The sequence below is a fragment of the Mesoplodon mirus genome (assembly GCF_964341445.2).
Source record: "Mesoplodon mirus genome assembly, chromosome: 9".
NCBI classification, from domain to species: Eukaryota; Metazoa; Chordata; class Mammalia; order Artiodactyla; family Ziphiidae; genus Mesoplodon; species Mesoplodon mirus.
In genome coordinates, this window is record NC_138985.1 from 63,032,338 (window position 1) to 63,050,114 (window position 17,777).

At 38.0% G+C, this 17,777-nt stretch overlaps 1 long non-coding RNA gene across 1 annotated transcript in view; it reads right to left on the minus strand.

The window, feature by feature from the left end:
* Positions 1-17,777, minus strand: part of LOC309810096 — a 115,669-nt gene that overhangs the window by 78,991 nt on the left and 18,901 nt on the right. The window lies entirely within an intron of this gene.

Sequence of the window (17,777 nt, forward strand, 5' to 3'; positions counted from 1 at the left end):
GAAAAATAGAAATTCCTATTTAGTAAAAGGGAAAATAATTTACCAATTATCCTATTAAAACAAAGAGAAAAGATGAACTGATTATTTTTAAAGAAAAGCACATCACCTGAAAATAATCAAGCAAATGTAAATCAAAATAATTTTAAGGTGTCATGACACAATTATTAAACTAGCAAAAAAAAGGAAATAAATTTAAAAACTAACATTAGAAAGATTGGAGGGAATGAGAAAGGTTAGGGGTTCTGCAAATTGCTCACTCTTTCTGGAGAGCAATCAGGCATCTGTGACAAGACCTGTAAAATTAGGAGCAGAAACAATATCGTTGTTATCTTTTAATAATCACCATCATATGCTCAGCAGCAGGCACAAGTTCTGGTATATATTGGGAAATGAATACATACTTAATGAAGGAATGAGTGAATGAAATGCTTCCTGCCCATTAACTTGTTAATTCCACCTGGGGAATATGGACAGAAAAATTAACCTAAAAGAAAAATTAAGACTTTTTACAACTATTCACAGTAGTGAAAAACTGGACACATTTCACATGCCCAACAAAAGGGGAGTATACAAGCTTGATTACATGTTACCTGTAGCATGATATATAGATCATGTTTAAACAACAACAAAATGTGTGCATGAGTTAATATTAGGTCTCTTTGTGGGGACTGAGGGAGCAAACTGGACAGAGCAAAGGCGGGAGCCTGATGGGTTCTGTTCCGGTGTCCTGATAAGCAGTGTCAATTACCCAATGAAAAAAAATTGAAACTGACCAAAACCATTCCAGGAAGTCTAGGACAGACAGTATAGAAACGTTGATGTAAGAAATAGAAAAGTCCTGGCCATTGAGGACAGAATGGAAGGAAGACGCAGAGCACCCCCATGGCTCACAGTACTCCGCAGATTATAAAGACTTCCTTACCTTTGATTACCTACCTCTATAGACGAAGCCGTTTTAGAGATATGAAAAGGAAATTTCCAACTGAAAACTAAAATTGAACTGCTCAGAAGCTCTGACCCATAATCAACTCATTACTGAAAAACTCTTTTAAGACAACTTGACTTTGAGTCTGTATAAAGCTATGTCTTAGGTGCTACAAGGCAGGCATTTATAGAGAAAACACAATAAGGCTGCAAATGCTCATTGCTAAATGTTAACAGTGACATATTTAAAGGGACGCTGACTTTTTTCAATCAATGGATGTGTTGAAGTATAACAATGGAGCTGAAGGCCAATTTTCAATTGATTTAATGTCATTATAATTGCCAATACATAAGTAAATTTAGATAGAATTTTTGATACTAAGATAATAAAAATGTTTGAGTCTAACAATAATAGGACCCTAAATGTCATCAAAACAATTAGGTCTCTCGTGGTTACCCTGTATATTTTAGTTCTGTCATTTGAACAGTAAAAAAATAAAGGAATAGATTAAAATCATTTTGTATATGACATGTTGGGATTAACAACATAACCATTTCTTTACAATGTTTGACAGGTACTAACCTGTCAATATTCCACAATAGTATGCTAAATAATAATATTTAAAATCACTTCTAGTGTCCAGACAACAATTCCTGAGTCTACTAAAGAACTTAGAAAAATTTACTCTATTTCTTCAGTAAGTTCATGTAGATAACTTAATAATGAATGGAAGTCTTCTGTTTAGCTTTACTAACCTACAGCAAGTCTTATGAAATTAGTTGAGCCCAGCTATAAGTACACAAATCAGAGGTTTAAGGTAAAAAAAATAGGAAAAGTAAAAACATTTATGAAATTAAACTTCAGGGCCTTCAATATCCTGGATTTTTATTCAGCTTAAATTTGTTTCCTAATTAGAGCAGTTTATTCCTATCTTGAGTAGATCCAGAAAGAAAGGGAAATTTCCATTATTTTAGTATATGACTCTTATTTGATTTTTAAAAAAACCCAAAAAACTATTACTCCAAAATTATCCCAAATCTTATAGTTTATAAGGATGGAGAAAAAAATCTAAAAGTCAGAAGTGAGAGAAGTCATCTTAATCAGGACTCAACTGCATAGAACAGAAGCCATTCTAGCACCTTTACATCTAAGAATGGATTTAATGTTGCATATTAGGGCCTTACAACATTTTTAGAAGTGTTTAAGGAGGAGGAGTGACGCCCAAAACACTGCCAAAGAATTGCCCTGCCAAAGAGTCTATTACCACTGATGGAACCAGGAAGCTGTGCCCAGGGTCACAACATAATTAGCCATAATCTGAGAAATAATAAGCTGTCACCAAGGCTGTGGTGTTGCATTTCCAAATTCCAGTCTCCTGCAGGTGCTCCTGATTGGCAGAACCTAAACCACATGGGGACTTCCAGCTGCAAGGGTATCTGGGAAATGAAGTATTTAGCCTACCAGCCTCTGCAGGACAGGAAAGTGCACTGCAGGTAAACCAAAACAGACATTGAGAGAGTCAAGCACCATATCTGCCATAGGTAGGCAGTTCCACTACCATGCTTTAACATTTGATGATTCTTTCTTCCATGTTTAACCATTTACAGGAAAATAAAGATCATACCAGGACATATTGAAAGAACATTATTTTCAAATTCAGTTGGACTTATTTCTAGATATGTATTTTTTCAAATAAATTAGGAAAAATAAGACAACTTATTTGTGAGTTTTGTTTCTTAATAAGGTTAAGTAAAAAAAGAGCAGAATACAAAAGAGAATTGCAGAGTGGTTACAGAAACGTTATAATGTTTGTACATATATTGATAAATAACAAAAGTGAATATAAATGAAAAGCATAGTATTTCTGAGCAGGAAAAGATCACCAAGTCCGCTTCCTTAGCTCGTAGTTGGAGAAAGTATACAAAAGTGGTTGCAAGCTTGGGCATTAGGTCATTGGAAACTCAGCCCCATAACGTATTAGCTTTGTGACCTTGGTAAAGTTATTTCACATCTTTTAGCCTTAGACTCACTTCCTAATCTAATTTTAAAAGGAGAGGATATGGTAATACCATATTATAGGTTTGTTATGATGGTTAAGTAAGACAATGATATATTTTATGCTTGCCATTTATTTAATAATAGGTTGCACATTTTATGATTTCTGAAATCTGGAATTTTTACATTTTTATTATTTAAAAAAACTTGATTGTATCCATGCAGAAGAATAATTGTCACTTCCAGGCACCTACAGTATCTGTTTATCCAATTGTCACTTCAGTTGAGGTTGTTGCTGGTTTTATTTGGGAGGAGGGTAGCGTATGATTGAATTTTTTATGGCATTGCATCTTTTGTTGTTCTTAAAATGCTTTCTAAAAATTACTCTAGTATAAAGCTTTGAGGAAAAAAGGTAATTGTAGAAAAGTTATTCTAAGCTAGGAGTTGTTGGAATGTCTATCTAGTTTATGTGTGGTGAAAGCCTGTCACAAAGCATTAATCATTTATTTAGCAAAAGCTTCCAGTTGACTTTCAAGTGATATTTGATGTCCAAGAAGACATAGTTCCATTAAAAAAGTGAAACCATAAGTTAACTAAATACGAACACCAAGAAATAACAGGTACTTTTTGATATGCTTTATTGTAATCCTAGAAGTGCTTTAAAAAGATCATAATCCCAAATACTGACATCAGAGAGTAGTAGCTTATTGGAGTGCTGGGTATGACTGCAGCTGGCCAAAATGATTTTTTAAATTTTTGTATTTAGATTGATGGTTGTTTACCTGGTCTAGATTCAAATTCTGGTTGTAATACAACACAAGAAGAAATATTAGGTCTATCATTCTAGAGTTTATTTCCTCCTTTTTTCTTATTCCAAAAGTTATTAAATCAATGTCAAATTGAGGCTACTTGAAGGTCATAGTATGGAAGGTGAAAAGTTGCTAGTGGTAAATCCACTTCAGTGTTCCTATATTCCAAAGACTTTCGATTCTTTTCTTTATATTTTGCTAAGGAATTTTGTCCATCAGCTACATTCAGGGTAGGCCACACAGGTTTCCATCAGCGAACAAGCAAACAGGTTAGATCACCCCAAGCTGCTCAAGATAGTACACTTAATTCATAGAAACAAATTCAGTTCAATTTAAATTGTTTCTCCTTTTTCTCTCCAGTATAGACCCTCAGAATTCACATCTAACTATATTCTCAGCTCTCACATATATTTGCAAAAGTTTGTAAGTGACTTTTTCTGTGGTCTTATAATCAAGTTGATTATCAAGGTAATAATTAGAAACCAAGACCCAAAGAAGCAGAACCACTTAACCCAGATCACACAGAGAATTAATGACAAAGCCCAGTAAGGTAGATCTGGGGACACACATGCCGTCATTGCCCCGGCCCAGTGACAGAGATGGCTCTCCCAGCCAATCCTAAAAGGCTTTGTCTCCTGACTTCTAGTCTCCATCAGATAAATGCTTCTTGTATTTCTCCAACTTTTATTTTTATCACTAAATTTTTGCCCTATCAAATCACTGTCAAAACTACTTGTAGTGTCAATTTATGTCTAACTTATTTTCTAAAAAACACCTTGAGCACTCCTTGTGTGTTAGCAACTGTGCTGGGCACAGGTGATAAAGTAACCAACAGGACAGATAAATCTCTACCCACTAAGAGATTTCCATCATGTTACAAACTTTTTTCTAGGCTTCAAAACCCTCTAGGTTCATTTTGTTGTTCATGAGCAGCAGGCTTATCTATTTTTTCAGTTTATAAGGAAAGAAACAAAAATTATGGTTGAGCCTTATGTATAATTTTCATTTCTCCATCCCTCTGTATTTACTTACTAGTTGCTTACGGGTCAGAAAGAATCACAGTCTCAGCTTCCATTAAAAGGGATAATTGGTGAACAAGCATTTCTCAAACTCCTCAAAAAAGGCAAATACAATTGGTTCTCTTTGTTCATGGTAACTATATTCTATCAAGTCACTGAAAACCCTGAAACACTGGATGCTCCCAGGAGGAATAGAGGGTTAGATTCCTGCAAGCTTCTGATCACAGTATTTTCATCAACCAACCAATACAAAACTCTGTTTTATGTATGTTTCAGTTTTAAAGACGCAGTTTTAAATGTATACTGTTGACTCATTAATGTAGAAATCACGGCCAACATACCTGCGTGAATTTTACCCCACATATTCTCTCCATAAGGCACATTAAAGGCTTCTTCTGCACAGAAACACCTGACAGCCATTCAGCACTAAGCTTAGAGTTCATTTTAAATCACCAACAAAAAGTTGGAGAATGCAATAACCATGGCACTAAACAGACCAAGTCAAGGATGTGTGTTTACCTAAGGAGAGGTGAATCAAGAGAGCAAGAGCATCAGCCTTGTTTAACCCCAGCTGGGACTGTGTACATGGGTCAACTCAAATTTTTCACCCACATGTCCATTAATGACCTCAAAACTGCCATGACAGAGGAATGGATAAAGATGTGGTACATATATACAATGGAATATTACTCAGCCATTAAAAAAAGAATGAAATAATGCCATTTGCAGCAGCATGAATGGACCTAGGGATTATCATACCAAGTGAAGTAAGTCAGACAGAGAAAGACAAATAGCATATGATATCACTCATATGTGGAATCTAATTCTAAAAAAAGACATAAATGAACTTATTTAGAAAACAGAAACAAACTCACAGATTTTGAAAATAAACTTATGGTTACCAGAGTGGAAACATGGGGGAGAGTTAAATTAGGAGCTTGGGATTAAAATACACACACTACTATATATTAAAAGATAACCAACAAGGGCCTACTGTATAGCATGGGGAACTCTACTCAATGATTGAATCACTTTGCTGTACACCTGAAACTAACACAACATTATAAATCAATTATACTTCAAAAAAATTTAATAAAAAAATAAAAGTATTAAAAAAAAGATACAGGACAGTTCCATCAGAAAAAAAGAAAAAAACTGCCATAAGCTGATTTTAGGGTTACAGAGAAATTCTAGTGAATAGGAGAAGTCACAAAAATGGAACCCATGAACAATATGGATCAACTGTACCTGTCCTGCATGAAAGGTAAGTGGAACCTCACCCTGATTTTGCAATAAGAGCTCATAAAACCTATATGTAGCTAATAAATTTTTAAGAATTAATCAAGAATACTTAGTGATGGTACATTAAGAAGATCAGAAAAAATACATAATTGTTGAGACAATTTAAGCTCCACTCTCTTTTCTAATGACCTAGCACACAGCAGCAATCACATTTGTTGAATGAATGAACAGAGTTGGGAACATGGCTTGCTTTGCCTATAGAATATGAAGCTAATTACAAGGCTGGGGGACTTGGAATGTACAATGAAATCTCATTATTTGGGCCTCCCCAAACTTTGCAATTCATATCATCAGGAAAAACCACATGGGCAAATTTTACATTCAGACTTTCCTTTAGAAAGGAGTTCACAAAACATCTTTAGTTGTAAAGGAAAAACCTTCAAAAAAAGATCTAATAAATCAGAGAAGAAGCTTTCAGAAAATGTTATATGTACCTGTTTATGTATTTTAAATGCTTATTCAATTAATTCTGATTTAGTTGTCAAAAGGATAACTTTTCTAAATCTTGGTTTGTCTGGTTCCTTTTTCTGTGTGAACTTTGAAAAAATAAGATGCCATTAAAAAAAAATCATGATGAAAACATTCTATGAATTTAGATTCATTTACTAACCTGTGACCTAGAAAATGAATCATATCCTATATGATCTCTATATGCTGACATTTGATGATTCTGTGATTTGTCCATGTCAGTGAGGGCATTTTAAAAATTTTATTTATTGTATTTATTTATTTTGGGCTGCACTGCATCTTTGTTGCTGCACATGGGCTCTCTCTAGTTGCGGCAAGCGGGGCTACTCTTCGTTGTGGTGCGCAGGCTTCTCATTGTGGTGGCCTCTCCTGTTGTGGAGCATGGGCGCGCGGGCTTCAGTAGTTGCAGCATGCGGGCTCAGTAGTTGTGGCTCGTGGGCTCTAGAGGACAGGCTCAGCAGTTGTGGCACACTGGCTTAGTTGCTCTGCGGCATGTGGGATCTTCCCGGACCAGGGATCAAAGCCGTGTCCCTTGCGTTGGCAGGCGGATTCTCAACCACTGTGCCACCAGGGAAGCCCCAGTGAGGGCATTTTTGTACCGACTATACATATCTACAATAAGTCTCCGTCCTCTGCACAGAGATTGCTTTCTCTTTGTTTTTAGCCCATGTTTGAGGTTGCATTTAGAGGTATTTTCTCCTACTCCTCCTCCTACTTTTCTCTCTCCTGTTACTCTTTCTCAATTCCAGATTTGAGATCAGTTCTAAAAATGAATATCCATTTCCAAAATCCTAGCCACATTTCTAGTTTAAAAAAAGAAATCTATAAGTCTCAAATTTGGTAAATCTGTAGTCTATGAGATTAATTCATATTAATAAAAACCACTTTCTTTTATTGGACACATATATTATATGCCATCACAACAATCCAGAAAGGTAGACGGTATTCCTATTACCATAGGTGACAAAAAAGAAATTGGTTTACAAAGGCTAAGCAATTTGCTTTAGGCCTCACAGATAGGAAGTAGAAAATCTGCCATGAGTTACAAAGACATTAGTTTAACCATTATGCTCTCCTGCCTCCGGACAGATACAAGACATGAGCATTAAAAGGATGCCTGATCCCAGGGCTTCATTAACATTCCTCCAACTAAAGGGAACATCATGATTTTATCTTCTCTTAACGTATTACTTACAAGGTTGTTTAAGTCCTTTAAAATATTAAATATTTAATTAGTCCTATTACAGCATCTCCCTGAGGCAAATAGTTAGCCTGTATAATTGTTATGTTGGTTAAAAAGAAGAGCAAAAGGAAGCTTGAGCATAAATTAACAATAATAAAACAGATCATTACATTTCATGCCTGGAGATTAACATGGATAACTTGCTTCAAATAAAATTGTAAGGTGATTATTAAGATCAGTCTTTACAGATGACCTTAGTCATTACACTTTAACTGGGTCTCCACGTACCCAAAATGACCTGTCATTCCATTAAATATAAGGTTACCATTCTCATCCATTATTTCTCAAAGTGTCCACCAAAGACTCCTGCATCTGAATCACCTCGGGGTTTTGTTTAAAATGGAGATTTTGGTACTCACATGAATTATCTTTCTGCACTTTTAGCAAGTATTTCCAATGATTCTGGGGTAAAATATCAACCAGTTTTTTTAGGGCTGTATCCTAATTTGTAATATAAATGTATAAAATATTATTTCTACTTATATAAAGGTTAAGAGAGTTTTATTCCCTTACCAGTTTGAGAACACCTTGAGATTTGAGTCATGCTTTGTTCAATAATTATTCCACTGTTTAGAAAGAAACTGGAACAAAACTGAGCCTCAAGATAGTTTAATGTTGAATGATCCAAACATGGTTGACTGGATTTTTCATTTTAAAAAATATCTGCTTTCAGCAAAATATATAACATCTTACATAACATATCTTATGGACAAACCCAAACAAACTTTTTGATCAACCCAATATATATATTCATGTAGCCATAGTCTTTAATAATCATCCATAACAATTCTGGGAAAGATACTTGAGATTTGCTTCTTTTGTTACAGGGTTGCCGACTAACCTACATGCTCTCAAAAAACTGGTCTCCTCCATTATCTAATCAGAAGAGGTCTGCAACAGTGAGAGTTCCCACAAAGAAAAGAAACATGCTTTTCACAACGGGATGTCAACATTCCCGCCGACATGCCTGGTATTCTAAGCCTCCTTGAGCCAACAGCAGAACGTTTTATTACTTTACACGCTCATCTGAAAACCCAGCACTGACTGCCACAAAAGCCCACTTCAGATATACCTAACGCAAGAGGGAGGCTCAGTCCAAAGGTCATGTTAAATTACACATTTAGATAAAGTTCTCAAGCTCTTGTCACTGTATTCAACTGTTTAATCATCAAGAAGCAATATAGTATCATCATACTGTTTTCATTCCCTCCCCAAAATCACTTCACAAAATCTAAATTTCATGACCTTAGCATTTATTGAAGACTAACATAAGAAAGGTATATTTTTAAAATTCTTTTCATTTTCTTTTTCAAAAAATATGACATTATACATCATGTTACATTATGACCTTTTATGCAAAAAGACACCTAATATATTCCTCTTAGTATTCAGTTGCAGGAAAATGTGTTTCTCTCCAGATGAACATGAATGATTCTATTCATCCTACTTTGAGAGCTCGGCAGCCTCTTACACTCCCCTGTTTGACTTCACTGCCCGAAAGAGGAGAATTAAATTCAGTTTTCGACGGCAGCAACTAATTCATTTCATATTCATTTAATATAAATATGTTTTAGCTTCTTAAACTTGTTTCTATAATTGTTCCTTTTACCTTGCCTGTTTTAAGTAGATTTTATCATTGCAAGTCACTTCTAATGATTTGAACTAGTAGACAAGGAAAAAGTCAACCTTTTTCAAGAATTAAACAAGCAAAGGTAAGTCTGGCGAGGAATGTGACAAGAAGATTACCTGAATACATGGAAAGATCAAGCAGTTAGGACAGAATCAATTTTTCTTGCTTTATAGTCACAAGGTCATTTTAACTAACAATAATAAACTAACAATAATACCACCAAAACAGATCATTAAGAAACCTCACAGAAGCCAGCACGACACATGACCCTTGTCAGACTAGCTCAAAGCCAGATACAGAAGCAAAACAGCTGAAGGATAATGAACTATAATCTAACCTGTAACTAGGTAAAAATCACAAAGGCCCAAAGATGAAAAGTGTCTTAAATAGAATGCTTTCAATGTCTGATAGTTAACTGCCCAGAAGTTATTTTAAGCATACACTCTGGGGCTTCCCTGGTGGCGCAGTGGTTGAGAGTCCGCCTGCTGATGCAGGGGACACGGGTTCAAGCCCCGGTCCGGGAAGATCCCACATGCCGCGGAGCAGCTGGGCCCATGAGCCATGGCCGCTGAGCCTGCGCGTCCAGAGCCTGTGCTCCGCAACGGGGGAGGCCACAACAGTGAGAGGCCCGTGTACCACAAAAAAAAAAAAAGAAAGAAAGAAAGATACACCCCTTCTCAAATTTTCATGTGAATATAGTCACCTGATTATCTTAAAATACAGATTCAGATCCCATGATATTGGGGCCCAGGATTCTGCATTTTATTTTATTTTATTTTTTATAACAAATTTAATCAGTTATACATATACATATGTTTCCATAACCCCTCCCTTTTGCGTCTCCCTCCCACCCTCCCTATCCCACCCCTCCAGGCGGTCACAAAGTACCGAGCTGACCTCCCTGTGCTATGCGGCTGCTTCCCACTAGCTATCTACCTCACGTTTGGTAGTGTATATATGTCCATGCCGCTCTTTCACTTTGTCACAGCTTACCCTTCCCCCTCCCCATATCCTCAAGTCCATTCTCTAGTAGGTCTGTGTCTTTATTCCTGTCTTACCCCTATGTTCTTCATGACATTTTTTTTTTCTTAAATTCCATATATATGTGTTAGCATACAGTATTTGTCTTTCTCTTTCTGACTTACTTCACTCTGTATGACAGACTCTAGGTCTATCCACCTCATTACAAATAGCTCAATTTCATTTCTTTTTATGGCTGAGTAATATTCCATTGTATATATGTGCCACATCTTCTTTATCCATTCATCCGATGATGGACACTTAGGTTGTTTCCATCTCCGGGCTATTGTAAATAGGGCTGCTATGAACATTTTGGTACATGTCTCTTTTTGAATTATGGTTTTCTCAGGGTATATGCCCAGTAGTGGGATTGCTGGGTCATATGGTAGTTCTATTTGTAGTTTTTAAGGAACCTCCATACCGTTCTCCATAGCGGCTGTACCAATTCACATTCCCACCAGCAGTGCAAGAGTGTTCCCTTTTTTCCACACCCTCTCCAGCATTTATTGTTTCTAGATTTTTTGATGATGGCCATTCTGACTGGTGTGAGATGATATCTCATTGTAGTTTTGATTTGCATTTCTCTAATGAGTAAAGATGTTGAGCATCCTTTCATGTGTTTGTTGGCAGTCTGTATATCTTCTGTGGAGAAATGTCTATTTAGGTCTTCTGCCCATTTTTGGATTGGGTTGTTTGTTTTTTTGTTATTGAGCTGCATGAGCTGCTTATAAATTTTGGAGATTAATCCTTTGTCAGTTGCTTCATTTGCAAATATTTTCTCCCATTCTGAGGGTTGTCTTTTGGTCTTGTTTATGGTTTCCTTTGCTGTGCAAAAGCTTTTAAGTTTCATTAGGTCCCATGTGTTTATTTTTGTCTTTATTTCCATTTCTCTAGGAGGTGGGTCAAAAAGGATCTTGCTGTGATTTATGTCATAGAGTGTTCTGCCTATGTGTTCCTCTAAGAGTTTGATAGTGTCTGGCCTTACATTTAGGTCTTTAATCCATTTTGAGCTTATTTTTGTGCATGGTGTTAGGGAGTGATCTAATCTCATACTTTTACATGTCCCTATCCAGTTTTCCCAGCACCACTTATTGAAGAGACTGTCCTTTCTCCACTGTACATTCCTGCCTCCTTTATCAAAGATAAGGTGACCATATGTCCGTGGGTTTAACTCTGGGCTTTCTATCCTGTTCCATTGATCTATCTTTCTGTTTTTGTGCCAGTACCATACTGTCTTGATTACTGTAGCTTTGTAGTATAGTCTGAAGTCAGGGAGCCTGATTCCTCCAGCTCCATTTTTCGTTCTCAAGATTGCTTTGGCTATTCGGGGTCTTTTGTGTTTCCATACAAATTGTGAAATTTTTTGTTCTAGTTCTGTGAAAAATGCCAGTGGTAGTTTGATAGGGATTGCATTGAACCTGTAGATTGCTTTGGGTAGTAGAGTCATTTTCACAATGTTGATTCTTCCAATCCAAGAACATGGTACATCTCTCCATCTATTTGTATCATCTTTAATTTCTTTCATCAGTGTCTTATAATTTTCTGCATACAGGTCTTTTGTGTCCTTAGGTAGGTTTATTCCTAGATATTTTATTCTTTTTGTTGCAATGGTAAATGGGAGTGTTTCCTTGATTTCACTTTCAGATTTTTCATCATCAGTATATAGGAATGCCAGAGATTTCTGTGCATTAATTTTGTATCCTGCAACTTTACCAAATTCATTGATTAACTCTAGTAGTTTTCTGGTAGCATCTTTAGGATTCTCTATGTATAGTATCATGTCATCTGCAAACAGTGACAGCTTTATTTCTTCTTTTCCAATTTGGATTCCTTTTATTTCCTTTTCTTCTCTGATTGCTGTGGCTAAAACTTCCAAAACTAGGTTGAATAAGAGTGGTGAAAGTGGGCAACCTTGTCTAGTTCCTGATCTTAGTGGAAATGGTTTCAGTTTTTCACCATTGAGGACGATGCTGGCTGTGGGTTTGTCATATATGGCCTTTATTATGTTGAGGAAAGTTCCCTCTATGCCTACTTTCTGCAGAGTTTTTATCATAAATGGGTGTTGAATTTTGTCGAAAGCTTTCTCTGCATCTATTGAGATGATCATATGGTTTTTCTCCTTCAATTTGTTAATATGGTGTATCACGTTGATTGATTTGCGTATATTGAAGAATCCTTGCATTCCTGGAATAAACCCCACTTGATCATGGTGTATGATCCTTTTAATGTGCTGTTGGATTCTGTTTGCTAGTATTTTGTTGAGGATTTTTGCATCTATGTTCATCAGTGATATTGGCCTGTAGTTTTCTTTCTTTGTGACATCCTTGCCTGGTTTTGGTATCAAGGTGATGGTGGCCTCGTAGAATGAGTTTGGGAGTGTTCCTCCCTCTGCTATATTTTGGAAGAGTTTCAGAAGGATAGGTGTTAGCTCTTCTCTAAATGCTTGATAGAATTCGCCTGTGAAGCCATCTGGTCCTGGGCTTTTGTTTGTTGGAAGATTTTTTATCACAGTTTCAATTTCAGTGCTTGTGATTGGTCTGTTCATATTTTCTGTTTCTTCCTGATTCAGTCTTGGCAGGTTGTGCATTTCTAAGAATTTGTCCATTTCTTCCAGGTTGTCCATTTTATTGGCATAGAGTTGCTTATAGTAATCTCTCATGATCTTTTGTATTTCTGTAGTGTCAGTTGTTACTTCTCCTTTTTTCATTTCTAATTCTATTGATTTGAGTCTTCTCCCTTTTTTTCTTGATGAGTCTGGCTAATGGTTTATCAATTTTGTTTATCTTCTCAAAGAACCAGCTTTTAGTTTTATTGATCTTTGCTATCGTTTCCTTCATTTCTTTTTCATTTATTTCTGATCTGATTTTTATGATTTCTTTCCTTCTGCTAACTTTGGGATGTTTTTGTTCTTCTTTCTCTAATTGCTTTAGGTGCAAGGTTAGGTTGTTTATTCGAGATGTTTCCTGTTTCTTAAGGTGGGATTGTATTGCTATAAACTTCCCTCTTAGAACTGCTTTTGCTGCATCCCATAGGTTTTGGGTCGTCGTGTCTCCATTGTCATTTGTTTCTAGGTATTTTTTAATTTCCTCTTTGATTTCTTCAGTGATCACTTCGTTATTAAGTAGTGTATTGTTTAGCCTCCATGTGTTTGTATTTTTTACAGCTCTTTTCCTGTAATTGATATCTAGTCTCATAGCATTGTGGTCGGAAAAGATGCTTGATACAATTTCAATTTTCTTAAATTTACCAAGGCTTGATTTGTGACCCAAGATATGATCTATCCTGGAGAATGTTCCATGAGCACTTGAGAAAAATGTGTATTCTGTTGTTTTTGGATGGAATGTCCTATAAATATCAATTAAGTCCATCTTGTTTAATGTATCATTTAAAGCTTGTGTTTCCTTATTTATTTGCATTTTGGATGATCTGTCCATTGGTGAAAGTGGGGTGTTAAAGTCCCCTACTATGATTGTGTTACTGTCGATTTCTCCTTTTATGGCTGTTAGTATTTGCCTTATGTATTGAGGTGCTCCTATGTTGGGTGCATAAATATTTACAATTGTTATATCTTCTTCTTGGATCGATCCCTTGATCATTATGTAGTGTCCTTCTTTGTCTCTTCTAGTAGTCCTTATTTTAAAGTCTATTTTGTCTGATATGAGAATTGCTACTCCAGCTTTCTTTTGGTTCCCATTTGCATGGAATATCTTTTTCCATCCCCTTACTTTCAGTCTGTATGTGTCTCTAGGTCTGAAGTGGGTCTCTTGTAGACAGCATATAGATGGGTCTTGTTTTTGTATCCATTCAGCCACTCTGTGTCTTTTGGTGGGAGCATTTAGTCCATTTACATTTAAGGTAATTATCGATATGTATGTTCCTATTCCCATTTTCTTAATTGTTTTGGGTTCATTATTGTAGGTATATTCCTTCTGTTGTGTTTCTTGCCTAGAGAAGTTCCTTTAGCATTTGTTGTAAAGCTGGTTTGGTGGTGCTGAACTCTCTCAGCTTTTGCTTGTCTGTAAACGTTTTAATTTCTCCATCAAATCTGAATGAGATCCTTGCTGGGTAGAGTAATCTTGGTTGCAGGTTTTTCTCCTTCATCACTTTAAGTATGTCCTGCCACTCCCTTCTGGCTTGTAGAGTTTCTGCTGAGAGATCAGCTGTTATCCTGATGGGGATTCCCTTGTGTGTTATTTGTTGTTTTTGCCTTGCTGCTTTTAATAGGATTTCTTTGTGTTTAATTTTTGACAGTTTGATTAATATGTGTCTTGGCGTATTTCTCCTTGGATTTATTCTGTATGGGACTCTCTGTGCCTCCTGGACTTGATTAACTATTTCCTTTCCCATATTAGGGAAGTTTTCAACTATAATCTCTTCAAATATTTTCTCAGTCCCTTTCTTTTTCTCTTCTTCTTCTGGAACCCCTATAATTCGAATGTTGGTGCGTTTAATGTTGTCCCAGAGGTCTCTGAGACTGTCCTCTGTTCTTTTCATTCTTTTTTCTTTATTTTGCTCTGCAGCAGTTATTTCCACTATTTTATCTTCCACCTCACTTATCCGTTCTTCTGCCTCAGTTATTCTGCTATTGATCCCATCTAGAGTATTTTTTATTTCATGTATTGTGTTTTTAATCGATGCTTGATTCATCTTTAGTTCTTCTAGGTCCTTGTTAACTGTTTCTTGCATTTTGTCTATTCTATTTCCAAGATTTTGGATCTGGGAAATAGAATCTTGGATCATCTTTACCATCATTATTCTGAATTCTTTTTCAGGTAGAGTGCCTATTACCTCTTCATTTGTTAGGTCTGGTGGGTTTTTATCTTGCTCCTTCTCCTGCTGTGTGTTTTTCTGTCTTCTCATTTTGCTTATGTTACTGTGTTTGGGGTCTCCTTTTTGCAGGCTGCAGGTTCGTAGTTCCTGTTGTTTTTGGTGTCTGTCCCCAGTGGCTAAGGTTGGTTTAGTGGGTTGTGTAGGCTTCCTGGTGGAGGGGACTAGTGCCTGTGTTCTGGTGGATGAGGCTGGATCTTGTCTTTCTGGTGGGCAGGTCCACGTCTGGTGGTGTGTTTTGGGGTGTCTGTGGACTTTTTATGATTTTAGGCCACCTCTCTGCTAATGGGTGGCGTTGTGTTCCTGTCTTGCTAGTTGTTTGGCTCAGGGTGTCCAGCACTGTAGACTGCTGGTCGTTGAGTGAAGCTGGGTGCTGGTGTTGAGATGGAGATCTCTGGAAGATTTTCGCCGTTTGATATTATGTGGAGCTGGGAGGTCTCTTGTGGACCAGTGTCCTGAAGTTGGCTCTCCCACCTCAGAGGCACAGCACTGACTCCGGGCTCCTCAATTTGGGATGATGTGTTGTCTATTCATGTATTCCACAGATGCAGGATACATCAAGTTGATTGTGGAGCTTTAATCCGCTGCTTCTGAGGCTGCTGGGAGAGGTTTCCCTTTCTCTTCTTTGTTCTCACAGCTCCTGGGTCTCAGCTTTGGATTTGGCCCCGCCTCTGCGTGTAGGTAGCCGGAGGGCGTCTGCTCTTCGCTCAGATAGGACAGGGTTAAAGGAGCAGCCTCTTCGGGGACTCTGGCTCACTCAGGCCGGGAGGGAGGGAGGGGCACGGAGTGCGGGGCGAGCCTGCAGCGGCAGAGGTCGGCGTGACGTTGCACCAGCCCGAGGCGCGCCGTGCGTTCTGCCAGGGAAGCCGCCCCTGGATCCCGGGACCCCGGCAGTGGCGGGCTGCACAGGCTCCCGGAAGGGCGGTGTGGGCAGTGACCTGCGCTCGCACACAGGCTTCTTGGCAGCGGCAGCAGCAGCCCCAGCGTCCCACGCCCGTCACTGGGCTCCGCGCTTTCAGTCGCGACTCGCGCCCGTCTGTGGAGCCCCTTTAAGCAGCGCTCTTAATCCCCTCTCCTCGCGCACCAGGAAACCAAGAGGGAAGAAAAAGTCTCTTGCCTCTTCGGCAGCTCCAGAGTTTTCACGGACTCCCTCCCGGCTAGCTGTGGCACATTAGCCCCCTTCAGGCTGAGTTCTCGCCGCCAGCCCCAGTCCTCTCCCTGCGCTCTGACCGAAGCCCGAGCCTCAGCTTCCAGCGCTGCGCGCCCTGGCGGGCGAGCAGACAAGCCTCTCGGGCTGGTGAGTGCCGCTCGGCACCGATCCTCTGTGTGCGGATCTCTCCGCTTTGCCCTACCCAGGTATGTGGGGAGTTTCTTGCCTTTTGGGAGGTCTGGGGTCTTCTGCCAGCGTTCAGTAGGTGTTCTGTAGGAGTTGTTCCACGTGTAGCTGTATTTCTGGTGTATCCGTGGGGAGGAAGGTGATCTCCGCTTCTTACTCTTCCGCCATCTTACCCGGAAGTCAGGATTCTGCATTTTAACACACCCCCAGGAGACACTGAGGCAGCTGGTCCAAGGACCACACTGAAATTCTGCCTTCTGAAATTCAATGCTGCCTTTAGAGCTTGCTGTGACTGAATCCATCCCAGCTTTACCACTTAAAAGCTGTGACATTAGCCAAGTCCTTTAACATCTCAGACCTTCAGTTAGCTTATCAGTTGTGTGGGGTAACAATATCTACCTTGTAGAGCCCTTGGGAGGATTTAAAAAGATAACTGCATGGTTTAATAAGGCCCTTGATAAATATTCTTTTAGTGAGAAGGCTGTCTTTATTATGACAGAACACCACCTTAGGACTTGGAATGTTATACTTTGTTTTTAAGTACAAAAGTATGCAAGATGAAAACCTAGATTCTATAAGATAAATTTTACAATTGAAAGGCAGATGTGTGTCTATGTGTGTGTAAGTGAAGTTACACTAACAAAAGTTAAGTTTCACACCCCCATACTGACTACTATGTAACCAAAATCCGGGATACTATGCACATGTTTATCTGATAAGCAAGAATCTCTATATAAGGTGAAATGATCACGGCTTGGAGAGTAGCTGAGCAAGAAGGGCTCCATATTTTAGAGAAAAGATGGGCAGCAAAGGCATGAAATTAAACAGTATTCTAAACCCATTATTTTATATGACTCTTCAAGCCAAGTTCTCATCAGCACAAAATGGGGTTTGTCAACTTACACTCTTTGTGGAGCGAAGCAAGATATAAGCACCAAAAAAATAGAGCTTCTAAAATTACACAGAACTATATTAACGACCTAGGCAGTTAATTAAGAAATGTGTTAGTAATAACCAGAAAACTGTTACCAATAAAAGATTCTAACAGCACTCATGGCCAATTTTTTGCTGGCTTTTCAATTGATTTTTGACTTCAGGTTATATTCAGGGTCCAGGAAAAAACATTTTTTCTGCTTTGAAAAATCAAAACCCTGGCCTGAAATAGAAACCTTGGAGAGTTTCCTTCTAACAAGCAGAAATGGT